The sequence below is a fragment of the Canis lupus genome, chromosome 13, assembly GCF_048164855.1.
Source record: "Canis lupus baileyi chromosome 13, mCanLup2.hap1, whole genome shotgun sequence".
Taxonomy (NCBI): Eukaryota; Metazoa; Chordata; class Mammalia; order Carnivora; family Canidae; genus Canis; species Canis lupus.
The window spans coordinates 21,348,028-21,375,009 of record NC_132850.1 but is presented as its reverse complement, the minus strand read 5'-3'; the positions used below and the strand labels follow the sequence as shown (position 1 = coordinate 21,375,009).

Sequence of the window (26,982 nt, the reverse complement as noted above, 5' to 3'; positions counted from 1 at the left end):
CATTCCAAGTGCCACCTCACTTGGAACCATACCCACTCTAAGAGACTTGAGGTATAGAAGGATTTCTGGCAGCCAGAAGGAAGGGTCAGCACTGCTGCCACATTCGCAGAATCATCCTGCGGTACTTCTTCCCCCCTAACCTCCAACCTGGCAAAAGGGAAAGCCAGGAAGCAGCTGCTCAATAATAAATACAATCAACAAGGACCAATGTGCAATTGCACAGTACCCTGGAGTCTGGGTCCCTTCACCTCTATTACCTTAACCTGACTTACAGTGAACCAAGGTCCATGGTTAGTCAAATTCGCCAGAGCCATCATCCACTATTGTAAGATCCATAAAGGCAATGGAAATGAATACAAAGAAATCAGCAAAGGCTTAAGTATTAGGATGGTAACAATTAAAAGGCTTTCTTCTAAGAAGCTCCTCCCATGACTAAAAATTCAAACTTTGTAAAGTCATCCAGTGAAAACATCAAGATTCCTGATTCCCTCTACAGGTCCACAATCCCTAAATGCAATTCACAATCCAAAAGCTCTGAAAATCGGGCCCCAGGGTGGCTCAGTCTGTTACGTATCTTGCCCTCAGCTCAGGTCATGATCCTAGGGTCCTGGGATCAAATTCTGCATCAGGCTCCCTGCTCGGGGAGAGTCTAAGTCTCCCTCTCCCTCTGCCCCTCTTCCCAGTTCAAGCGCATGCATGCGCTCGCTCTCTCTCAAATAAATAAAATCTTTAAAAGAATTTTAAAAAAGCTCTGAAAATCATAAAGTTTTTTATAAGCCAACCTAAAGTAAAATAAAGTTACATAGTCTTTGTCTAACTGTACTAGTTTTCTATGGCTCTGTAATAAGTTACCACAGTTGTAGCTGCTTAAAACTACACAAAATGGACTGTCTCACAGTTCTAGAGTTCAGAAGCCCAGCCAGGGTCTCACTGAGCTGACATCCAAGTGCCAACAGGACCACATTCTTTTCTAGAGGTCTAGGCGACAATCTGTTTCCTGGCCCTTCCCAGCATCTACTGTACATTTCTTCACCCATGTTCCCCTTCCCCCATTTTCAAACACAGTTCGTACCTCTCTGACCCTGTTCTCATGATCACATCTCCAACTCTGACCACAGTTGGGAAAGGTTCTCAGCTTTCAAGGACTCATGTGGTTAGACTGGGCCCACTCAAATAATCCTGGTCACATTCCCATCGCAAAGCCCTTAAACTTAATTATAAACTCAAAGTCCCTTTGCCATGAAAAGTGACATAGTCATAGGTTCTGGGGATTGAGATGTGAATATTTTGGGAGAAGGGCATGATTCTATCTACTACTCCCACTTATTCTATTTATGAATTTTCTTATTGGAATAGTCATTTTTGAGCAAAAAAAAAAAGCTGCCCCAGGCCACAGCTGGATTGTCACATAATGTACTGTGTATACACACACACACACATACATACACACTCCACTGTCTTTCTAAAATATGAAAATATCCACATTCTGAAGTATTTCTTATTTATCCTTAGGGTTTCACTAAGAGACTGTGACTCGTACCATAATTTAACCATAGTTTGTTCTCTCCCACTCACCAGAGCTCCCTCCGTCCACTCCCTTCAAAGAAAGAATTGCTCTTCTATTAAGTCAGATCCAAAAGCAGTGCCTGGACTTTAATTACTAGTGAACAGAGTGATTATGCTTTAAAGGTCCTGGGTGGCGGAGTTGACTAAGCATCTGACTCTTGATTTTGGCTCAGGTCATGATCTCAGGGTCATGAGATCGAGCCCTGAGTCGGGCTCTATGCTGGGTATGGAGCTTACTACTTAAGATTCTCCCTCTCCCTCTGCACCCCTCCTCTAAAAATTAAATTAAAAAAAAAAAAAAGGCACAAAACCAAGGTCTACTCCCTCTTGTGCTCTTTTGACTTCCTGGTTTTATATGGCTATTGAGTTGAAATTAGGGTCTCTCTTTCTTTTTTGGACTTCCTCTTCCTAAACTGTGGCTAGACCAGAGCATAGCAAGACTAAATATATTTACATATTTGGACTCAAGACTAAATATGTGTTCCAAACCACCATCTTCCAAAGAGCCCTGCACCAAGGGTCAACTGCACCATCTCATACTATTAATAAAGTGGTATTCTGATTACCATTTGGCGGCTATTGCCTACATAGATCTTCCCTGGGGAATAGCATCCCTTGCACATGGATGGACGTAACTGGCAGGGAAAATTTAGGCAGTTCTGGGACCTTAACATACTACTAAAGAAATCCCACCTCAATTCTTAAACTACAATTAGCAAGCACTAACATCAGGAAGTTTCAAAGTTCATGAGATGCATTTCCACTCTGGCAGGGAAAAAAGAAAAAAATGTATTTCCAAAGTATGATACAGACATTTGCCCTATAGGGAATACCCTGAAGAGACATTTTTAGTTGGCAAAAGAGGAAAAAACTATAGGTAACAGTATGATTTCCAATGCAACTTCCTGTGACATTATTGAGAGTTTATCTGCTGTAGGCAGAAAAGCCTTTGTGGTTATTGAGACCATATATAGGAGACCTTCAAAAGAGCATTAGCATTCATTAACAGTGTAGAACCCAGGGTAAGTCTCAATTACGGTAACATAATTCAACTCGATCTTGTGTTGAGTGCAGCTTAACCATAATAAATTGTAAAGTCTGGCTATAAATAAGCAGCTAAACACTCTGAAAAATAAAAAATAAAAAAAATTAAATTAAGCAAATTCAACTTCCTCCAGGGCAAGGACCTTGTCTTACTCATTTCTGTATCCCTGATGCCCTCATCACAGCATAGAAAGCAACTAATGTGTATCTATAAAACTTTACTTTTGTTTAAACATCATGTTTACTTCACGGAGTAAATTAATGCAATGCCAAATGTACAAAGCACATAAAACAAACACACAAGATGGGACATATTATCCAACAAATAAACAAAAGCATGTTATCAAAAGACATCTAAGGAAACACTCTCAGACTTCATACATGTCTGCTGTAGATCCTTTTCACTGGCAACTTGGGAGTGGTTTAATTTGTACACAATTCACAAAGAACAAAAAAAAATCTGGTCTGTACTATTCATCCTCAATTCTAAAGGTATTTCTTATTGTACACTGTGCTGAAACATGAAAATATCAAGGACTAGGAACTTCATTAACTTTTTCCTGAGGCTTGTGATGCAACTCATTTGTGATGTCCTAAAAACTAATTTCTGAATGACTGCTTTGTGGTGTTCTGGTCCTCCCAGGTGAGGCTTGTTCAAATAGCTAAAGACCGGAAAAAAAAAAAATCAATTTCAATTCCCAGGGAGCATGATATTGGTGTAGGCCAGTGAACACCATAACTGTTTCATACCAGGATAACCATGGATCTGAAAAAATTCCCAGGGGCAAGAATCCTATTAACTACCCTACCTAACAAAGTACACGGAAGTACTAAAACCTTACACTCCAAACTGTAAGACAGGGTGGCTCATTTATGAGAGCCCAATATTCACACCAACTTAGAGACTCAAGACCTTTACTTCTTAGTGTTTATTCTCCAAGGTTCCTAGCACCAACTTATACATAGTAAAGATGTTTTTTAAGTTTTTACGGATGGTGATTTATATAGATAAAACAGATCCGTTAAGTAAAAAGTGAAGGTACTGTCTCTTCTCAATTCTGTGATCCACACCATTTCAGGTATACCAAAACTTTGCACTTTGATAGGATCTATTCTACCTATGACAATATCTAATTTTCAGAGTTCATTAAACTTGTGACATAACAATGAGAAAAACAGATGGATATATATAATCCAGAACCATGCTGAGCAGGGAAACCTAGCAATATACACAAAAGCCTTGAGTACAAATACATAAAGAATGGCCCCATGAAACAACGTTACCAGGACATCATTTGGACATTATATTTGGGGCACTTAAATCTTACCCTGCTTAGCAGGAACAGAAGAAAGGCCTACGCGACAATGAAAGCCTAAATCATTAAGGACTTTGTGTGTGCTGGGAGCAACCTGAAGGTAAACTATGATACTGCGTTAAAGTTTACCCAAGTATCAGCTAAAACCTATCCCAGTCCTCAATCCCCAGACTGCGATGGCTTTCAAAATTCTAAAACAGGTGAACTGTTCACACACAGCAGTGCCAAAAGGAAGGGCCAGGATTAAGTTCCAAGTTAGCAACTAATGAAAGCAGAAACATCAGGTCTTTTGTCCTCATTTAATTATGGATAATGTCCACAAGAGATCCTTTCTGAGGAGTTAAAGTATAGAAGACTAGGATGCCAGTAATTCACTATGGTTAACTGCGCACTGTAATCAGCACTCTGTCCACCAGAACTCTATTAACTGGCATCTGTACCTATCTATAAAACAATAACTAGTATTTATAAGAACCACCTTGAGACAGTTGAAAGTTTTTATATTGCTGCTGCATAACGAATTACTCCAAAATTTTCCAGTTTCAAACAGTACACATGTAATAGCTCATGCAGTTTCTAGGAGTTCCCAATTCAGAAGTGCCTTAGCTAGATGGCTCTGCCTTGTGATCTCTCCCGAGCATACGGTGGGTGTGCTGCCCAAGACCGCCGGCAGCTGAAGACTGTACCAGGGCTAAGGCCCCTCTTCCAAGGTGGCTCTTTCAGATGGCTGACAGACTGGGAAACTGCTGGCTGTTGGCAAAGGCCTCGCTTCTACGTGAACCTCCATGGACTGCCTGAATGTCCTCACAACATGGTGGTCGGCTTCTCCCAAAGTGAGTCAAGAGAACCCAGCAACACTGGCAATGTCCTTTATGACTTAGCCTCAGAAGTCCGACACCGTCGTATCTGCCATCTCCTATCCATCACACATAACAACCCTGATACAAGGTGGGACAGGACCTCACAAGGGCATGAATCTCAACAGGCAGTGACCACTGGGGACCATCTGCAGGCTGGCTATCGTAACAATCTTGAAACAAGCTTCCAAATGAAAGAAAGAAGAATATAGCTTCAGACCTCCATTTTATAGCCCAATTTCTTAATAATTATTCTTAAATATGGTATGTATGCTGTTTTGACTTGCCATTAAATGCTCAGTAATTTTTGTTTGGTTGTTTTTTTTAAGATTTTATTTATTTATTCATGAGAGACACAGACAAACAGAGAGAGGCAGAGACACAGGCAGAGCGAGAAGCAGGCTCCATGCAGGGAGCCGGACGTGGGACTTGATCCCAGGATCACTCCCAGAGCAGAAGGCAGACGCTCAACTGCTAAGCCACCCAGGCGTCCCTCAGTACAGTAATTTAATAACTATATTATTTTAGAATATTGACAGTACTACCAATATTATTTTAAAAGCAAATATTCTAGATCCTCAAAACCTGAGTAAAGTTTCCATAGTCACAGGATCACAGAATCCAGAAGGATCTTAAGAGGTCACCTAATTTGTTGAAGCTGAAGCTGGGTCCTTGGGAATCCACTATACCATCCTTTCTACTTTTGTGTTTATTCAAGACTTTTCCACAATAAATGTTTTAGGAAGCACACTAATCCAATACATTCACTTTACAGATAAAGACATCCCCTCAATATGTAAAGAAATTTACCTATTCAATACAGCTCTTAACACTGGAACTCACAAAAGAAAGATAAAAAGCAAGGATTAAACATGACATCTTCAAACAAATGACATCTTCTTATCGATAAGACCTGAAGTAATTTCACACACACACACACACACACACACACACACACACACACACAATGTAAAAAATTTATCCAGCAACCTTCTTTAGCAAAAGTTTGTTGCTTTAGGATTACATTAGGGTAACAGTAGTCAGTTGTAGTTTTTGGGGAAAAAAAGCACTATAACACCAAAGCTGGGAGTTTTAGGTTTGTCAGGTTGTTTTTAAGCTAATCCGGATTTTGAGTTTCAATTACTGAATTGAGCAAAACATAGATAATGTTGATATTGCATATAAAAAAAGATAAGGATAAACTTTTCCGGAAACTAGAAGAATGGATCACCCTCCAGAAACAGATGCACTCTTTTCTCCCAGGTACCTGGTTATTATTTTCAGCTTGAAACTATAGGGAAAAGCTACGATGGGGATGGCAGAGAAGAGGGAAAGAATGAAGCGGCACAGCTCCTAGGTGGAAAAGTGTTCTATATGGGTCACATCAGACTTTGAAGGAAAAGCAAAACTAAACATAAACATAACTATGGAACGATGGCTTTCTGATGCATTTCAGAAGCAGCAGCAACAGCAGTAATAGTGCGTATGCAATGAATACTTATTACATGCCAGGAACACTCCTCGATATTGAATCAATATATTCTCTCATTTAATCTTCACAAAAATCCTTCTCAATGACTATTTTACAGATTAAGTTATTATCTCAGATTAAAATAATCACCAATGATAACCTACATAGTAAGCAGAGTAAGTGGAGATTCAAACTCAAGCAGTTTACTCCGGGTGCTAAGTCTTTAACTCCTGTGCAATACAGCCTTAAAATGGAGTAATAAAATCAAACAGCCATGATATTTGATCCCATGTAATAAAGTAACATAAGAAGGTGTTCAAGAACAATGCTTCTTTGGATTGAAAAATACAAAAAAACAAAAAACTCCTAATGGTAGGACTCTGTGGTCTCATTTGTATTTGGAACATTGGCACATAGAAGATACCATTCCTTCCTCATGCTGTCCCTACGAACCTACCCAAAGCCACCAAGTAAGGTTGGAGATTTGGCCGACATCCCCCAGCGGGAAAAACTGAAAGCTGAATAAGATGCCCGTGGTTCCACATATAAATGGACCACATATAAATATATACAAAACAAGACAAAAGGAATGTAAAAGCTTGTTTCAAATCCTCCTGACTATACCTGAACTGTTATAAATTACTTGTCAAAACACTGATTTTCCCTTTTCTGCCTCAAGGAAACTTTGGTCCTGTGTCATTGGCAGCATTTCCAGATCGAAATCTCGAGGTCCCCATTACATCAAGTACTTACCCAAACAAGCACAACCAGCAATTGTCCCAACTGCTATACTCTCATGAAAACGCTGCACAGATTAACAAAAAGTATCATTGTACAAACGCTGTTTAATGACATGAACAAGCAGCTTTTAAATCCCTACAGGGACCAAGCTTATTTTCTTGGAACACTGTAAAAAATCATTTTAAGATAATAGTAAACACATATAATTTTAAAGACTTGGGAGTTTTTTGTCGGTTTTTTTTTTAAAAAAAAAAAAAAAAAAAACAAGACTGCTGAGTTACATAACCAACTTGAATGATACGTTAAATTCAGCATCTATGCTACTGCATTGCTTGTCCTGAGACTTCATCTGGGACGGAGAAGGATGATGACCTATGGAAACATCACCACCAGAGGCTCATATCAGATATTATTGTTGACAGTTAGACTTGGGAGGAAAAATGAAGTCTGAGCAGAAAGAAAGCTCTGGGGATTTTTTTTCCTACCCTGAGGTCCACTTAACCTTACAGAAAATTACTTTTCCTTACAAAATGGGGCAGGGTGGGGGAGGAAGGAGATCTTAAATTGTCTTTTTAAAAAGTGGGAGAAATTTATTACTCACTTGCATTCAAGTAAAAGGGTGATGCCTGCTGGGATTATTCAGTTCTGCACATTAGAGTATGTGATGAGCCATTAAGGATCTACTACCTATATCCATAGAATACAGAGAGTAATCACCTTCTCCGGAATGGAAAGAAACACCCCGCATCACTGCCCATCTGTCAATGGTATAAGGAAAGAGTTCCCTGCTCTATTCAGAAGACTTGTCTTCTGCCTCTGAGTGTGTGTGTGGAATGTATCCTAGTATTCACCGAGGCTACGGATACACACCTGTGCATATGGAGGATTATGTCATATATACATATATATTTGAGAATTCAAAAACAGGAAAAAAAGATTATGACGCCCATTTTTCTTCTGGATAAAACAAAGCCAAGTGACATCCGTGAGTAAGGAGACCACCCCAAGAGCAGCTCCCCAACGGCGACAAGTAGGAATAGAACCTTGGTCTCTTGGCTCCTGCTTCAAGTACAGCTCCCTGACTCCCAGCACTTCTAAGACTGGCAGTCTCTCATTTCATTTGGCGATATGCTCACCCTCATCATCCCAGTTCCACACAAAGTCAGACACGCGCACACGTCCTCATAAATTCTTGTCTCCTACAAAAATGACATTCAACTCCTGCGTCTTCTGAAAATTTCAGAACACTCCTCAAGTGAATAAGGAGCTAAGGAAAACTGTACACCTAAGCCTGGGAATCACCGTTCTGACTCAAGTCCCAAAGTTAACAGGAGACTGACTCCACACAGGAGCCAGGGCCGGCACACTTCCCCTATCAAGTCCCTGAATGATCACAAAGTGTGGATTTGTGTCCACACTACAGCTTGCACCCAGGACAACCATTTCCTGTTGCCATGGGTTACAAGGATGAGTCACTTGGAACCCTCCAGACAACTTGAAAGATGTCTTATCTTGTACCATTTTCAGAATTAACAAAATATATTCTTGGTAATTGGCAGTGCTCAGCAATACAGTCTATTAAAACATCAGATCAGAAACATTTGTCAATCCCTCAGCATGAAAATGGGGACTTGAGGTAAGTAAACTTGAGGGATTTTGTTTTCCCTCTTATAAAACAGATAACTCATTATTACCGACCTTTTATTACAGGATGCAATCACAAGGGGGGGGAGCAGTTTCAGGATCAATGCACCGAAATAAGAATAATTTATGGCTTGTCGCTAATATACCTTTTAATTTCAAATCATGCAAGGCTTAATCAGAACAGACTTCATGTTAAATCCGTCATGTACACACACACACACACACACAAAAAGGGGGGGGGATGTTGCATCCAAATACTAAATGTACAGGAGGGCATGACACCTCTTAAACCAAGAGCAAGAAGAAAAAAAAAATCAACATTTTATTGCATCTACAACTAATTGTGCATTCAGGTTCCGCGCAGTCTTCCAGGAGCATCTTGTACATATGTCAAGAGAACCCACCCAACCAGGAAACACCGAAACCAGGAGTCAGGCAAAAACAATAATGTAGGACCATTACTACTACCGTGGCTCACTAGAAGGAAGAAAATGTTGAAAGAAAGAAAAAAAAAAAACATGCTTTTTTAGATTTCACTTGCAAGGGAATTTTAAGTCTTTTGTAAATATTCATCTGAACTGGATAAATATGACCTGTGGCATGAACAGCATTAGGTGCAGAGTCGAGAAGATGAAAATATCTTTAAAACCTACAGCTTCTTAACTGGCCAAAAACAAAGCCAACAGAGTGGGGTGGCGGGGCAGTAATTGTTTTCTCGCTGAGGATTATTGGCTGTATTTTCCGATATATCAGCAGTGTGTCCTCTCCTTGATCCAGTCTCTGCTCCAAGACACCCCCCCCCCCCCCATTCTATACGGAGAGTTGGATTTAAAAACAAATGCGCAGACAAAGGGAAGGAGGCAAGGGGAGCTCGGTGAAACGCAGACCTTTCCCGGTGTGAACCGCGCGCACCAGCGAAGCAGAGCGGAGGATAATCACTGATTAGCATGGTTCTCACCCAGGGAATATTTTGACTTCGGAAAAACTTGAGAGCGTGACAACTTGCTCTTTCGGGGGAAACAACAACAACAACGACAACCACATCCATATAAATTGTATCTCTGGTTCTAAACGAGCCGTCCTGACTTATCCTTTGTTTGCAGACATCTCAGGTCTCTAAGAGAAAAATAAAAGCGTGGTGAGCAGGCGAGCGGCTGGGCCTCCGAGAGGCAGGGCGGGCGCCACCCCGGAGGGGCTCCGCCGGTAACTAAGTTGTGGCTCGCACTCACCCGGCGGGGGGCCCACGCACGCCGGGAACCGGGAGCTCAAGTCGGGGGTCCTCGCCCATGAGGCTGGACCCGGCTTCGAGGTCTGGGCTGTTCCCCGGCGGGGTCTGCGCGCCCCCCGCCCCCGGGATGCTCCCAGCACCTTCCACCTGCCGCTCCGGGCAGCTGGGGCTGGAGGGCGCAGGGAGGGCGCAGGGAGGGGGCAGGGAGGGCGCAGGGGGGCGCAGGGGGGCGCAGGGGGGCGCAGGAGGCTGAGCCTCAATCGCGCCCCGCTCAGTCCCCGCACCTGCGAGGCGTGAAAGTGAAGGGGAGACCGTTAAGGCAGAAGTTGCGCGTTCCCCGTAGCAGGGGAGGGAAGAGGAGGGAGGGGAGGGAAGGGAGGGGAGGGGGCCGGCTCCCGGGTCCCCTCCCCCAAAAAAAATTAATAGCAAAGAAGGCAAAGTGTGTATCGATCATTGAAAAAGGGGGAGTTTCTATAGACGAGGGCTGGATTTTTTTTTCTTTTATTCTTTTTTTTTTTTTTTTAATTTTGGAGCATGGGTTTCTTTCTGTCCGTGGCTTCCGTGGGCTGCAAGCCACACGCAGCCCTTGCAGTAGGAGTCGCGGAGCGAGCGCACAGGTCGGATGCACCTGGCACGCGGGTCCGCAGGGTCGCGGGGGGGGCGGGGCGCCACGGGGGCGGAGGCCGCGCCGCAGGCTGCACGCTCCCCCCTCCCGGCGGCGGGGCCGCGGGGTCACCAGCGAGACACCCCCGTCCCCGCGTCCCCCCGTCTAACAGGGAGACGGGGAAAAAGGGGGGAAGGAGGGAAGGGAGGGAACAGCATGGAGCCGGTAAGGAGAAGAGAAGAAAGAGGAGAGAACCGGGAGAGAGAAGCCGCGTGCCCCCCGCGCCCCCCGCGCCCGTCTGCGCAAGAGCAGGACCGGGGAACATCAAAAAGGGGAGGGGGACCGCCAAAATAACAATTAAAAAAAAAGAAAGAAAGGAAGAAAGAAAAATTTTTAAATGATGTGCTACTAGGTCCCGGGGGGCCGCGGGCGACGCTCCAGCGGAGGAAGTTTGGCCGGAGCGCGGGGCCCGCGGGGCCCGGGGCGGGGGCGCGTTACCTGGCGGAGGTCCTCGGGGTCGCCGTCCTCAGCCCCGCGGTCGGCTCACGACGGACATCGCCTCGAGGAGGAAGGGGGGGGAAAAAAAGAAAGGGGAAAAAAAAAAAAAAAGCCCGCAGCCCGGGCTCATCGTCGTCGCCCCGGAGGGAGCTGCCGGCGCCGCCGAGCGCGGGCGCGGGACCGGGTGCGGCGCGTCTCCCGGCCCGGCTCGCTCTTTCTTCCCTCGTGGGCCGGGCCGCGCCTCCCGCCGCCGCCGCCGCCGCCGCCGCCGCCGCCCCGCCCGCCGCCGCCGCCGCCGAGCAGCCCGCCGGACCAGCAGCCCTCCGCGGCGCGCCGCCGGGAGCGGGCGCGGGCGCGGGAACGAGCGCGAGAGCAAGCGCGGGAACGAGCGCGAGAGCGGGAGCGAGCGGGGGAACGAGCGCGAGAGCGGGAACGAGCGGGAGAGCGAGCGCGGGAACGAGCGCGAGAGCGGGAGCGAGCGCGGGAACGAGAATGAGAGCGGGAGCGAGCGCGGGAAAGAGCGCGAGAGCGAGCGCGGGAACGAGAACGAGCGCGGGAACGAGCGCGGGAGCGAGCTCGCAGCCGGCCCGCCCGCCGAGGGGCGCTGTTTCGCAGCCGCGCAGCTGGAATTTAAAGAGACAGATGCGCGGCGGGGGCGGGGCCCCGGCACCTCCCCGGGCGCCCACCCGCCGCGGCGGACCCCGCAGGCCCAGGCCTCCCTCCGCTCGCGCCGCTGAGCCCAGGCTGCCGGGACGCGGGCACAGCCTCCCTCGGAGACGGAGGGGACGTGACGTGTGTGCTCAACAAGTCGTGCGCCTCTTTGCAGCCGCGCCGGCTTTCCTCCTCGCGCACCGACTTTTTTCGCCGAAGGCACGGGGCACAGACGGGGCGCGCCCCCCCCCCGCCCTCCTCGTTCTACGCCCCACCCGCAGCGGAGACGCCCGTGGGCGCGCAGGGAAGCTGGTGGCGGGAGGAGGCCGCGGTCCGAGATCTTGAAAGATCTGCCCCCGCGGCCCTCCTGTCGCAGCCAGCGAGGCCTCGCCCTTCTCCGCCCCGGGGACGGGCTCCAGGACACGCGCAGCCCCGCAGCCCCGGGCCGCCCTCCTGCGCCCCCGCCCAGCCCCCCACCTGCGGGCGGCGGCGCCTCCCCCCGCCCCTGCACCCAGGCGCCCGCCTGCGCTGCTCCGCGCGCCCACCCCGCCCCTGCACCCAGCCCCCCTCCCCCAGGGAGCGCGTCTACCAATGCACGTGGCTTAATCGCCACCGCGCATTATTTGGAGCAGCAGAGGCCCCTTACTTCGCTCTTTCCTAAGGCTCACCCTCCACCGCTGTCCATACTTAACCTCTGGGCGCTACACCAGTTGCGCGCAGGCTTTCCGGGGGCGGCGGGCGGAGAAGAAGACGCTGCCTCCCCGCGGGCTTGTCCGGAGGCCCCGAGCGCATCGCGCAGAGTCACGGGCGCACGGAGCAGCGGATGCTCCGCCAGCCGCAGCGACGAGGGTGACACTCGCGGTCGGCCCGGCGTTCCCCGAAGGAATGAGCCCCCGTGGGCGGGAAGCGTAGGCCTTCCCCGTGGCCCTGCGCCGCGTCCTGACCCACGGGCCCCGGAGGCTCCGCTGCCTGTGCCTGCAGGCTGACCCCGGGCACTCACCCTCTATCTTGCTTGTCTTTTCCCGGCTTCCAGAGCAAGCCTTCAGAAGCATAGTGGTCCTATCTAAAATTCGTCTAGAGTTCTCCATTTCCTGCAGGAAAATGGCCAGTTTTTTTAAAAAAAAATTATGGAATAGAACTGCATTTCCCAAATTTTAGCATGCATCAGAATCACCGCGAGGCCTTATCAAGAGATTTCCAGGACTTCCCTGCTTATGCTCAGCTTTTCGCTTTCAATAGGTCTAGGGTGAGGCCCAAGAATGTAGAGTCTTAACAAGATCTCGGGTGATGTGGGCGCTGTCGGTCCGGGACCCACACTCTGAGAACCCCTGGCATCCATCATTCATGATCTGGCCCCTGCTTATTTCTCCTACTTCATCCCTCACACCTGCCCCCACATGTCCCAAGCAAGGCAAACTGATTAACTTAGGCTATGCTTTCCAGATAGCACCCCCTCAGCCTCACTTGCATATGCTCTTCCCTGCCAGGAATCCTGCCCCCTGCCCTTTTCCCCAGGTCCCACCGCCCCATCCTGGCAACTTGTTCAACCTCTAACATGAAGCCTTGGGATGCCTTGCCAAAACTCCCCGGTTCCACATTTGAGTTTAGGTCCCACTCTTTGTGCTGCCTCTGTACCCACTCTTCCCACCTGAAGTGTAATAACTGTAGGGTCATTTGTCTGCTTCCTCAGTAGACTGGGTAGGCTAAGGCCAGGGACTAGCTAGCTTATCCCTGTATCCGCAAGTGCCTAGTACATTGCTCAAGACATCGCAGCTCAATAAATGGGAGCAGGAGAGGGAGGGAGCAAATGAGAGTGAGAGAGGTGACATTTTTTCAGTGCTGATGATTTTAATGATGTTTAAAGACAAAAAAGTGACATAAGGGAAGTAGCAGTAACATTAGAAAGGACAGAGGGGGAAATGGGGAATTAGTATTTAGCTTTTAGCATGTATCAGATACTGAGTTAAATGCTTTGCATGCTTTGTGCCCCCCACCAAGTTCATATGCTGAAACCCACCCCCTAACATGACTGTATTTGGAAGTGGGGGCTTTCAGAAGTCATCAGGATAGAGCCCTCATGAATTGGATTTAGTGCCCTTGTAAAGGAGACCCCAGAAGGGCCTCTCAGCCCTTCCTCCTTTTCAGGACACAGTGAGAAGATAGCCATCTATGAACCAAGAAGTTCAACTGTGCCAGAAACTGCCAGTGCCTAGATCTTGGACTTCCCAGCCTCCAGAGCTGAGAGAAATAAATGCCTGTTGGGTAAGTCACCCAGGGTGGGCAATCCTAGAAGACGAAGACAATATTACCTCCTCTATTCCTCAAAAAAAAAACCTGCAAGATAAATATTACATGACATATGAGAAATTCAGGGCATGGAAATGTTAAGGACTTGGCTCAACATCACATAGTCTTTAGCTCCCCTGACTCAACAGTCAACTGATGTGAAGGGCTTCTCTGGATACTGTTGAGTAGTCTCGTTCTACTATCCTTAATGCTATATAAATTTTTAAATGACCAACCAAACCAGACAGGTAAACATCTGTTATAATGACAAGACCAGAGCAGAGTCCTTTCCTTGTCCATATTTCCATTATACCACATTTTACTATCATAGAGGTAACTATGATAGTACTAACATTAACTGGCAAGAAAATATGTAAATGTATGAAAGGCATGATAAGTAAAATGTGTGCTCCCTTTGATATTTCTCCAAACCTCACACACACACACACACACACAAGTGAGCTTTTTGGAAGTAAGTGGATATTATGGTTATTTGGGATAAATCTTCAATTAAACATTTAGCTAATTTTCTCTAAGTATACCAATGTTAATAGATAATAAAATGAGTTCTATATAAAATGGGGAACCATGGGATGGTAGAATAAATCATTACTTCCCTATAGTGATGTTTGTTTTCCTTGAATGTAGGATTAAGCTAAAGGCATGAAATTCTGACTTTAGCTGCATACTGGAATCACCTTCAGAGTTCTCAAAGGTCTCAATGCCCAGGTTGCACCTCAGACCAACTATATAAGAACCTCTAGGATTGGCATCTTGGCATCAGGACTTCTAAAGCCTTCCAGATTATCTTAATGGGGCTGAGACTCACATCTTTTGAGATGATCAGCAATGGAACTCAAACTTGGCTATTCATCTGAATCACCTGAGAAATTGTAAAGGCCTCCACCCACAGGCTCCTCCAACGAGGCTCTGATTTGGTCTGGGTGGGGCCCAGTTCTTCCTATGGTTAAAAGCAACCCCAGGTGATTTAGATGTTGAGCCAGGGTTGAGAATCACTATGTTAGAGCAATGGTTCTCAGAGCAGAGACCCCAGAACAGTAGCATGGGCATCACCTGGGAATGTGGTAGGAATGCAAGTTCTGATTCCCACCTCAGATCCACTGAGTCAGAAGTGCTTGGTGAGCTCCAGGACTCTATATTTTAACAAGTGCTCCTAATTATTCTAATACACACTGAAGTTTGAGAACCACTGCCTTATAACAGGGTATTAGCGGTGTCATTCTCCTTTAGAATTAAGAATTCACCATTATGTTCAGCAAAGATCTATTGAGCTCTTACTGTGGTGGTTCTGAAGATCATTTCTAACAAGTTTCTGGTGATGCTGATGCCGCAGGGCCAGGCATCACACTTTGAGAACCACTGTCCCATTATGTGCCAACCCCTAATATTAAGTATTAAGAATCCTGAGATATGTATTACTTTTTATTTTCAAAAGGAACTGTAAGAGTGGAAAACTCCCTTTCTTTCCTTCTAGCTTCTTTGACGGGTCTAACAGATAAATTGATACAAAGCAGATTAACCAAGAGAAAAATAAATTTTGTATGTATGGGAGCCCCAAAGACAGGCAGTTGAGGCTCATACACTACCCTGAGCTAAGAAGACGGGGTTAGGGGTCTGGGACCTCAAGGAGGAAGAAGACAATTCATAGGAGGATGAGAAGAACAGATGTTTAGTAAACATGTTTGCCATGCCACACAGATAAATATTTCTAATGCAAAAGTTATCTTTGATCATTCCTATATCCATTCCTAGTACAGGCCCTCCATCTAAATTCTTTTTAATTAAAAAGAGATGCAAAAGAAAAGAAGTCTTCCTTGAGTCTGCTGGGTCTTCATTGCCTTCAGCTCAAAATCATCCATATGCCAAAGGGCCACATTCTGGGGTCATGTACTCTGCTCCCCCTCAGAACTTACCCCAAAATGAAACCAATATGCTGTGGCTACATCAAGCTTATAAAAAGAAATTTCTTGCCCCTAATTCCCTAAAGTAAAAAGTTATGGGAGGATTGTGTGTGTGTGTATATATTTATTTTATTTTATTTTATTTTATTTTATATATATATGATTTTTTTTACCTACTCTTACATACTGGGTCAAAAAAAAAAAGTGTATTCAGAACTAAAAGCTACAGGGACCACAGCTATAGACCTCAGCGATTATACTAGATTACACAAAAAGTTTAGGGAAAAAAAGATGATCCCTTCCCTCCTCAAAACAAACCACCAGATCCAGAGCATAAAAGCTGATGAAAAGTTCGCCCTCTCTGGCTACACAAATGAGCCAACCTGCCTTCCCCCAGAGAGGCAGCAGCTCTTCTTTCTAGAGTAGCTTTAAGAAGAAAGAAAAACCTGTCATTCTCAAAAAGTAAATACTGTCCTCCTTGGTATCTTGGTGTGAATGTAGCTATATAAACCCTGTCCATCCTGACCTACAAACGTTAAAAGAACCCCTGGTTCCCACAGCCTGGGCTTCCTTCCAGGGAAAAGCGTAGAAGCACAGATCACTGAAAGCAAGCACTGTGTTACTAATCTTTGCCTCTAGTCAGGCAGCCAAAGAAAACCCCCAACCAGAGACTCAAAAGAAGACACCCCAGACCATGAAATCTCCTTTCATCCTTTTAGCTGCTTGAATTGATTTTAGGCTACTAACCTGGGTCCTTTAGGGGAGAATCTTTTGGGGATAAGCTCCTTTTCTTAGGAGGAGACCCTGCCTCTCAACTTGGCAATTGCTTTTGAAAAGTTCCAAAATAGGCCGCTAAACTGCATTTTCTTCCTGAGACTCCTTTAGGATCAATGGCATTTCTGTGTTTAACAGATGAGAGCTCCGGGGAGAGGGTCCTAAAAGATCTGCCAGCCACAACATCAGGTGCCGAGTTGCTGACAAGAGAAAAGCTCTCTGAGAGTGATCCCCCAGCCTGTGTTTGCCTCTGCTTTTTCAAATAGCCACAACGTTAATTACTACATCAGCTACTGAACTACTTCCTCTAGAAGGCTCTTAAAGTTTGAATGAAATCTCCTCCTACCAAGGCTGGAGGAAATAATAGTCACCACCAAACTGCAAAATGTCACACAGATTTCTTTTTATAGGCATATACACTTAAATAAGCAATGCAGCTCCAAGAAATGTAATTAAGTTACTTAGGTGAATGGAGAACAGCAGTAAGTGGCCTTTAAAAATATCAATTGTGAAGGGGAAATGTAAAGGGAACAAAAAGTAGATAAAGATAATGACAAGAAGGGCACGTAGGAACATTTGGGAAGGGAGTTGCTGAGTGGCAAGGTGGCCTTCATTTGGACGGGGTCAGTTATGCACAGATATCTGGCATTGTTTCATTTTGGAGTTGATCTCCATGGAAAAGATAATAGAAGCTCAATTTTCATATCAAAGGACTCAAAAATAGATTATTACCTGAATTTGAGAGTAGCAGTGAGGTTATATAAGAAAATGTTCCTGTTCTTAGGAGATGTCAGCTGAATTTACACTGAAATGCCCCCCCCCCCGCCAAAAAATGCTTATTTAAGAATAAGAAGGTTTCTTATTTGCACGTGAAAGTAGGAAAGTATCTCCATATACCTATGTGTGTAGAGAGGATACAAATGTGACAAATGTTAATGAAAGGTGATACAGGTGAATAGAAGTGAATTGTAATAGGCTTGCAGCATGTCCGCAGGTTTTTCTTTTTTTCAAAAGTAAAAAGTTTAATTAAAAAAATTAATTAATTAAATTGCTGCAAAATAAGTTACCCAAAGGCACAATACAAAAAGAGCTTACAACGAGGGTCCTGAAAAGAGGTTTCAGTCTGTTCTAAAACCCATTAACGGGAGATTGGCGATGTGTTCCGCTCTTGTGTAACAATTATCGTCATTAGAGATGTGGCACACAGGTTTAGCACATCATATATTCCAAGTATTGCTAGCATCCTTCTCTGCACCATGGTGACCTTTTTAATATTCGGCAGATTGATTTCCAGGCCATTCCCACTACCCCTTGTTTATAGCTTTGGTTACCCAGAAGAAAATGAGCAAGACTGGCCAGCTGTGAGTCCTGCATTTCTGTGCTCATCACTGCTCAGAATCACATTTCTCTCTCCCAGAGGCCTCATAACAACCCTTATTGTTGGTCTGGAGATCAGCAGCACCAAGAACCTTCTACAAGGATAGGTTCAAGAGCTGTGAGCCGCTGTGTGAGTTCCTCAGAGGCGCTCAGTCGAACACCGGTAGCAGATGAGTACTTTTCTGTACTGCAAACTATGACAGTAAAATTAAAAACCTCTAGAAAAGGTAGCATGTATACAACTCTTGAAACCATGACATGATCACGTTATTAATGTCTTTTTCCATCATTAAATCACCTTTACTTGTTCTCATGAATTTGGGGATCCATAAAAATGTCTTTCCTTATGCGAAATTTGCATAGATGCTGATCCTACTGATTGAGGCTAAGGTTTCCTCTAAAAATGCCTGCAACAATCAACCCCCCCCAAAAAAACAATCAATCCCTACCCCCTAGTCACACCCAGATCATGAAATAAGAGGAAGTTGGCACCTGCCTTAAGCTTTATGACTTAGAATTCCCTAGCAGACCCACATTCCTATAAATAACAGATAAAAATGGAATCAAAATAAGCCGGGGGGGGGGGTGGGAGCCAGGGTATTCCATTTCTTCAAGGCAGCTGCTCTGTTTCTGTTAGATTTTCTAGGTGGTAGGAGGTTTAAAAAAAAGATTTTGATTTCCAGTACTTGGTCAACTCTTACTTGCACAGATTTCTTATCTTTTGGAGAAAACAAGCAAAAATGGAAGAATTAGCTAGCATGAAAATAAAATGGAACAGAGAATGATTTTTTCCCCACATGCCAGAGGATATAGAGAAAAAGATAAAAGTTAGAAAAAGTTCATCGCCTCTTGACTCACACGGATAGTGCAAATCAAAAATTTAGATGTGTTTGCAAGGTTGACACAGCAAAAGAAGAATGTTCTCTTTTCCTTTCAGAAATACTTGAGTAAGAGGACTTCTATTTGAGTAGCTCAATATATATGGAGAGGAATTATACATTCAGTCGTCTTTATCAGTGAATACAGAGCCACATTCTCAAGAAAAGCTCAACAAGTATAAAACGAGTCATAAAAGGAAAGCTAGTGTCACCCCTTAGTTATTCAGCCCTGTAGAGAATCTTGTTGCATATGTGAAAAGTTCAGAAACATGAGTTTTGCTCTTCAAATCAACAGGTCTTTGTAAAATGTGCTTCCTCTGAAAGGAGTCCTGTTCACTTTTATGTGTTTAAAGTTCCAAGTCCTAATGGAAGTTACTTGGGACAGGAGGGCGAGGGAACAGTCCTGAACTTTTGTAGTAACTGGGGATGGGTAGATATTAGTAAAATTTTACTCGTTTTTATTCTAACCAAGCATGATGACAGGACTGTAGCTTTTTCGAATACCAAAGGATTGACTAGGGCCAGTTTGGGGAGGAATTTCATTAGCTTCCATTTATGGGATATTGGTTTCTTTCTTCTGATATTTTTGGCAAGGCACCTTTAGGAACTAAAACACTAGCACAGACCAGCATATTGATTTGCTTATTCCACTCACAGGATGCCCCCTTAACCATAGCTGGTGGGAATTCAAACATAGAAAAGTTAACTTATTAAAAATATGAATAACAGGCAAATAGAAGATACAGTCTTTGGGCAAAATAATTAGTTAAACATAAGTTGAAAAAAAATAAAAAATAAAAATAAATTAAAAAATAAAAATAAGTTGAAGACAGCTGGTTTTTCATAACTTAATCTAATCCACAGCTACCTATTACTGCATGCGATCCCAACATACTTAAGCTACACATTAACATTTTATGTAAAATAGATTACATAGATACTTGAATCTACACTGTGTGATTTACTGCATGAAAAACGTTTAAGCCTGAGTTCCTAGTATTTTACATATAAGAATTCAGTCTACATGTTTGATAAGACTGAGTTATCACACTTGTGATATTTCATTAAAATCCACTATCTAAGTGCTTCCTTATTGACACTCAAATAGTATCATAAGCATGTGGATGAGACAATGTAGGTACACAGGAGCTTTGACGTCCTAGTCTCAGGAAATCCTCATTTTCTGTTTCTTTAAAAGGAACATATTATTAAATTTAATAAGCACCCCCTGTTCTGTGTATAACAAACCAGGATACTTCATTTTGAAACCCCAGACATTTTACTCACTGTGCAACTCTTCTGCACGAACACTCGATTCAAGTCACAATCTGCAATCTGAGATCCTGAAAGGACAGATAGGGACTGCATCACGTGATTGGGAATGCAGAGTCATAGCTCAGCTCCTGTAATAACCATCACAGGAGAGCAGATGCGAAATGCTAATGCCTGTCTCCTTGATGTTTTGCAGACTAGGGAGGTTTTCCTAGTAATTTATAAGCTTGAAGTCATAAGCACTTCATTCCAGTGCTTCATTCCTGGCTTAATCAGGAGTCTCACCTGAAGGGTGGCGCTTGCTACTTCTGTCAAACAACTAGGTTTGTTCTGGGTTCATACCAGTTATCATTACTCCACATAAGAATCAAAGCTTATTTAAGTCTCCTACTCTCAGATGTACACAGTATCCAGTTAGAACGATGGCTTCTGCTGATGATGAAGATAAATGATTATCTCCTTTACAAGAAAATTGTACTAATATCTCTATTGTTTCTTTCTTCCTTTTTTTTTTTTTGTACTAATATCTCTAGAAGCATCTACGTAAGAACCATTTCTTTCCTACCAATGCACCCAAATAGGGGAATGAGTGGGGAAATATAAATGGAATGCTGGTCATAAGAACACATGCCCTGAGAATATTTCATTAATTTAAAAATGAAACAAAATTGAACAAAAATCTCGGAGAATAATGGATAAATGATAAGAAACTATATGGTCCTTCCAGTTTATTTCCTGAACTCTGGGATCCTTAGGAAGTTATGAGATTTTCCTGAAGAAAAACTTAAAATTATCACAGACATATATTTGTCCCATTGAAGGCAAGTGTAAACCCCCTGGCAAAACACGTATTTTGAAACATACATATCCATAAAATTTACTCAGGAGCATCTGACTTCTCTTGAGAGTTATAGGAGATGATTCAATCAGTATATTCACTTGAAAACAGAAATCCAAAGTCTGCAGTCAAGATTTATGACCATTTTATTACTTTTTTCCCCCCAAACTTTTCACCAGCCCTTCTACAGGCTGTTATATCCTGATGTCTGTGGGAGGTTTCTAACTCTGTTTCAAAGTTCCAAAAAGAAGAGAGTTTACAGCATGTTATTTCTGTAGACCATCTAACTATTGAAATCCTTCAAAATTCCTTAACAGAAACTCTGTGAGGATGTGCTCTACCCACACAAGTTGATTAGATTTGTGTCTAGGGTATCAATTAAAAAAAATAATTTTGGAAATAATCATCAGGATTATAACCTATAATTTCATGATTTTTGAGTTTTCCAGAGTACATATCAAGTACTCAAAGCAATAATACAGTAATACACATTTTCCCCTAACCTTGTTCATTAAAGCTATTTCGATTTACATTATCTTTAATATAGCAAAGACCTTTACTGCTTGCATTAGCATCGCAATTTAATAATTCAAATATAGCATTTTCTTCTGTTAGCATTTATAATTTCAATACAATTTATAATTTCAATATAATTTATAATTTTGCTTAAAATATTTGTTTGTTGCCAAAGTGTAAATTTAAATATATCTCAGGGGTTCTAATTGGATAGAAGAGTAAGAAGGCATTCCTTAAGAATGAATGCATTCCACTATAAGAAATCACCAAAGTTATCCAGAACCAGCTTTTTGTCTAGCTGGGATGACAGCTTTTGAAAATAAACACTTTTGGGACACCTGGGTGGCTCAGTGGTTGAGCGTCTGCCTTCGGCCCAGGACATGATCCTGGGGTCCTGGGATCGAATCCCACGTCAGGCTCCCTACAGGGAGCCTGCTTCTCCCTCTGCCTATGTTTCTGCCTCTCTCTCTCTTTGTGTCTCTCATGAATGAATGAATGAATTAATTAATTAATCTTTAGAACCCTCCCTCCATCAACCATATAACCCCAGTGTTCACACCCACACAACCTGCACACCCAAGCAAGAACACTGGAGTCACGTGCATTGCTTCTCACTACTCTGTGGTTGGCTAGATTCCCAAAATTCCACAGTCACTGCCAATCCATTAGTGAAGTCATGACTTGACAATCCAGATCCAAGTGCAGGCCACCATAGTTCTGCAAAGAAGCAGGAGCCCACTTCCTCAGTGCTAACCAAGGACAAGAGTGCCTGCCCTTCCCTGAGCTCTTGACATTTGCAGCTTTCAAAACTTTGGGGTCTGGATTGGTTCAGTGTCAGCCACCCACAGACTACTTCAGTTTCCCTCCTCAGGGTGTCAGGCAGCTTTTCATCTTATATTCTCCAAACACAAAGTCGTTACTCCTCTAAGGAAGTAATACTGTGAGTCAAAGATAGTTTTACCCTGCTATTTATGAACCTTTATATCTCTGTAGGAAGATGAAGTTTCTTAATGCCTTTTATGATTCCTAGGCAAAATTTTGGCACTTCTCTTGAGAGAGATTTAAAAAAAGTAAACTCTGGTATTCTATACACAGATTAACACAACTGAAAGTGTCTGCTATTCACCAAGTGAGTGTCTTGTGATTTAACAAATACTTAGGAAAAGTATTAACTTTGGTGTTGCGGATGGAAATGATGGAATATCAACCACAGCCATTTCCCAAGAAAAGTTACTGAACCTAGAGACTGATCAGGCTTCTTAATAGACCAGAAAATAAAATAGGGAAAGACAAAATAAGGTCAAGTGTGAAAAAAAGTTTCCAGTCTGAATGATGAGGAGAATACTGATGTGATGAACAAGTAAGAGCTAAGTAATTGGAGCTGATTTAGGATAAGAGAGTATTAGTTTAGTTGGAGAAATATTACTTTTGAGCTAATAGTAGAACTTGCAAGTGGAAATATCTAATGGACAGTTTGAAATTTTAAAAAACAGAGCATGGTTAAGGATTAGAAGTTACTATACAGAACTGGGAGTCTTTCACTTTTAAAGGATTGTAGCCTCACAGATGAGCTTATTAATAATGGCAAAGAGAGGGATGAAAAAGATGAGTCATCAAAGAGGTCAAAGAAAGTATGGACAAAAAGACAGTGCAGTGTTGACCTGGAAATGGAAATGAGTGTCAGTGAAACAGAAATCTGAAAAGAGACAAAACATGGAAAATCTAAAGATAAATTCAACCAGATGGAAGTCAACAGTATTGAATGTCGTGGAGAGATCAGAGGAGACAAAGTCTGAAAATAAACCTTTGGATTTTATACAAAGGAGAAAGTACAAATGTTTGAATGCCAACTATGTGCTAGGTGCTGCTACTTCCATGAAATGTTTTAAGAAAAATCTCCAGCAGCGTCCTTGGATATGGAGACACAAAAACCGAGAAATCTGGCAGGGAAAGAACTGAGCAACACCAAGTGGGCCTCAGGGGAACAGTAGGGTCAAGCTACAAGGTTTTTTTGTTTTGTTTTATTCTCTTGTATCAAGGTGGGGCAAACTACTTGCTTGAAAGCAGGAAGAAACCTAGAGGGAGAGGGAACAGAGGGGTTATGATAGAAGCTAAGTGATTCCAATGGTAAATGTTAAAAATGTGAAGTTTTGACATTAATTACAAATAATTAGCAATTTTATATTCTCTATCAAAGAGTTAATTTCATTTAATTATGCATGGAATGAGTCTATGGTTCTTTATCAGCTCTCCTTGTCTCCCTGCCCTTTGCTTTTACGGCTTTGCTTTCATAAAAACAAAGTCTTTTTCATTCCATTATACCCTTGTGAACAGTTAACTAGTTTTACAAAGAAATATAAATTCTGAGTAATCAGCCTTATTGTTGACCCATTTCTACATTTATAAATTATTTTTTTTAAATCCACCAGGGAATTTCAAATCTTCTCTAAAAATCAACCAGATGTTGCTCACATAATTTATTATAATAAAAAAACTCCTAAGGGTTTTGTCTCATAGCAGCGATACTCCAACTCCCCCAAAATCATTTTGCCTTCCAATAAACTGATATATTATTCTGAAAAGTATATAAATGAATCTGTGAAGCAGAATAGCTACCAAAAAGTGATTTCCTCATTTCTTGCATTACTAAGCTCTTCCAAATACCAAGTATTAGAATGCAATATTCTAAACTGGCAGTTTATTTCCTGTATTTAGAGTAAAATACTGTACTTCTGACAATACCTTCTCATCCTTGTCATTCCTCTAAGCACTAACCGCCCAATTCCCTAGGACCAAGAACCAGTCTCAGCTGCATCAGCTGCTCCCTGACATCCTTGGCTAACCTCCCGTGCCTAAATGTCCCTTGGGCAAGATAAAATTACAGTGTGATAGGATATCATTTTCTCTAACAATTAAATCCTACCCTCGACATGCAGACAACAGCGACTTCATCTCTGCCCGACAGCTAGCCACTTCTGGGTGATGATTACTAAGTACAGTTACTTCTCCGGAAACCAGAAGCAGAGACTCAAATGAGTCACGGGTAGGTATTGCACACCGAAAGGAGGCAAGTGGGCTGAAAAGAAAAGCCACAATGCCTGATTTCATTGCCACATTAAATAGAAAGCAGAGTGGAACTCAGTCAACAACAAGTCAATCTAGTCTTGGTAGGCAGTAGAACTAAAAATACTCGAAACTAATAAAATTATTCAACCAGTGGCAATAAATATTTATTACCTTTAAATTTGAGCTGACGTTTTATAACTTGAGAAAGGTGAGAATACAAGTGAAGGAATAATTGTAAAGGTATTTTAGAAGAAATATCCTATAACTATTTTACAAGTTTACTGAATCTCATGAGCTATTGATGTACACGAAGCTACTTTGAAAACTATAGAGTGCTGTAAAATGTTATTCTTAGCGTAAGAAAATTCAAGATATAATTATTAAATGGCTGTGACTGTTGGGCACATGTTATCATAAGCCAGTTATGAAATCTACTCAATTATTATTATTTTTTATTAGATTTTATTTATTTATTCTTGAGAGAGAGAGAGAGTCAGAGACCCAGGCAGAGGAAGAAGCAGGCTCCATGCAAGGAGCACAAGGTGGGACTCAATCCCGGGTCTCCAGGATCACGCCCTGGGCTAAAGGCGGCACTAAATCACTGAGCCACACAGGCTGCCTGAAATCTACTCTAAATTAATGTTAAAATGTTTGAAGGTGCTTACGCTGCTATCCATAAGGTTTATTGGCAAAATAAATTTCAGAAATCTTGTTAGTCCTTAAGGATAAGCAGATGTCAACTGTAATATAGCATTATTTAGAAACTGATAAATCTAGAAGTTATCTAAGAATAAAAATTTCAAAGGTATTTTTTTTCTATTTGTCATTGTAAAAGCATTTGCCAAATCTTATGCAGAATTCTTTAAAAAAAGAAAAAAATACTTGTGTTACAATCTCCCTATTATGTCTCTCCTGAAGTATTGATGTCAAATAATGATAAGGTTCTTTTTTACTCTTCTTCAGTAACACAAATTATAGGCAAGACTTCAAGATACTCCAAAGAAGTGCTTCTCAAGGGCAGCCCTGGTGGTGCAGTGGTTTAGTGCTGCCTGCGGCCTGGAGTGTGATCCTGGAGACCCTGGATCAAGTCCCATGTCAGGCTCTCTATATGGAGTCTGCTTCTCCCTCTGCCTGTATCTCTGCCTCTCATTTTCTCTGTGTCTCTATGAATAAATAAATAAAATCTTAAAAAAAAAAAAAAAGAAGTGCTTCTCAAACTTAATGTGCATACAAATCACCTGGGGATCTTGTCAAAATACAGACTCTACTTCAGTGGGTCTAGGATGGGGCCTGAGAGTCTGACATTGTGCATTTCTAATAAGCTCCCAAAGGATCTCAATGCTGTTAGTCCGGGGCCAGTCTTTGAGTAGCAAGAACATCAAAAGTATTTATTGAGGTTGGGTGCTATATTAGACAAGGTTCTCCAGAGATAAAGAATATATAAGACAGGTATATGACTATACATATATATACACATATATACACATACACATATATATTACATAGACACATAATTTATATATAATACAATATCATGATTATATATATCTCATATACATATATATATGAGAAAGAGAGAAAGATAGGTTTTAAGAAATTGGCTCACATGATTATGGAGGCAAAGAAGTCCCAAGATCTGTAGTTAGCAATTTGGAGATGGAGAGCTCCAGTCTGAGAGCCAGGCAGTCTCAAGACCCAAGAAGAAAGTTTTGTTTCAGTTTGAGTCCCAAGCAAGAAGTCTGATGTCCATGTTGGTGTCATCAGGTAGGAGGAGCTCCTTTTTTACTCATGGGAGGGTCAGCCTTTTCATTCTATTCAGCCCTTCAAAGCCTGGATGAGGGCCACCCACATTAAGAAGGGCAATCTGCTTACCTCATTCCACATATCCAAATGTTAATCTCATTCACAGACACTCTCACAGACATACCCAGAATAATGTTTGACCAAATATCCGGCGACCACATGGCCCAGTCAAGTTGACACATAACATTAGCCATCATGAGTGCTATTGCTCCCTAACATATATGTTCTTTATTTCAGCCAAGTAGTAATATTCTAATTAAAAATAATTCCAAAGAACTTATTTAAAACTCCTAATTAAAAAAAAAAAAAACTCCTAATTTATTAGAAGCCTGACCCATAATAAATTAAGGAGACAAATAGCAGTGATTGATTTTAGTACTTGATTTTAACGGTAATAAAAATAATCCTTATTTGAAGAAGACGATACAAATGCAGTTTTAAAAGTTAAGTAGGCCTGTATTACATGTCTTTTTCAAAGTTGTATTATTAACTGGTGTGAAAAATATAAAATTAAGTCATCTGAGACATAATACATTTTATAGAAAAAGGAAGGGGGGGATCCCTGGGTGGCGCAGCGGTTTGGCGCCTGCCTTTGGCCCAGGGCGCGATCCTGGAGACCCGGGATTGAAT

The 26,982-nt window shown here is 42.7% G+C and overlaps 2 long non-coding RNA genes across 2 annotated transcripts in view; one reads left to right on the top strand and one right to left on the bottom strand.

Moving 5' to 3' along the window:
* The first annotated feature begins 12,173 nt into the window (after positions 1–12,173).
* On the top strand, positions 12,174–25,754 carry LOC140602791 (uncharacterized). The gene is made up of 3 exons (XR_012005700.1): positions 12,174–13,882; positions 24,420–24,526; positions 25,513–25,754. It is a non-coding gene; the product is annotated as an uncharacterized lncRNA (long non-coding RNA).
* LOC140602789 (uncharacterized) overlaps positions 16,017–26,982 on the bottom strand; it is a 183,636-nt gene continuing 172,670 nt past the window's right edge. The window contains exons 6-7 of the long non-coding RNA XR_012005697.1: positions 20,145–20,200; positions 16,017–18,173 (exon numbers count right to left, since the gene is read on the bottom strand). This is a non-coding gene — a long non-coding RNA (uncharacterized lncRNA). The remainder of the gene's footprint in view (positions 18,174–20,144; positions 20,201–26,982) is intronic.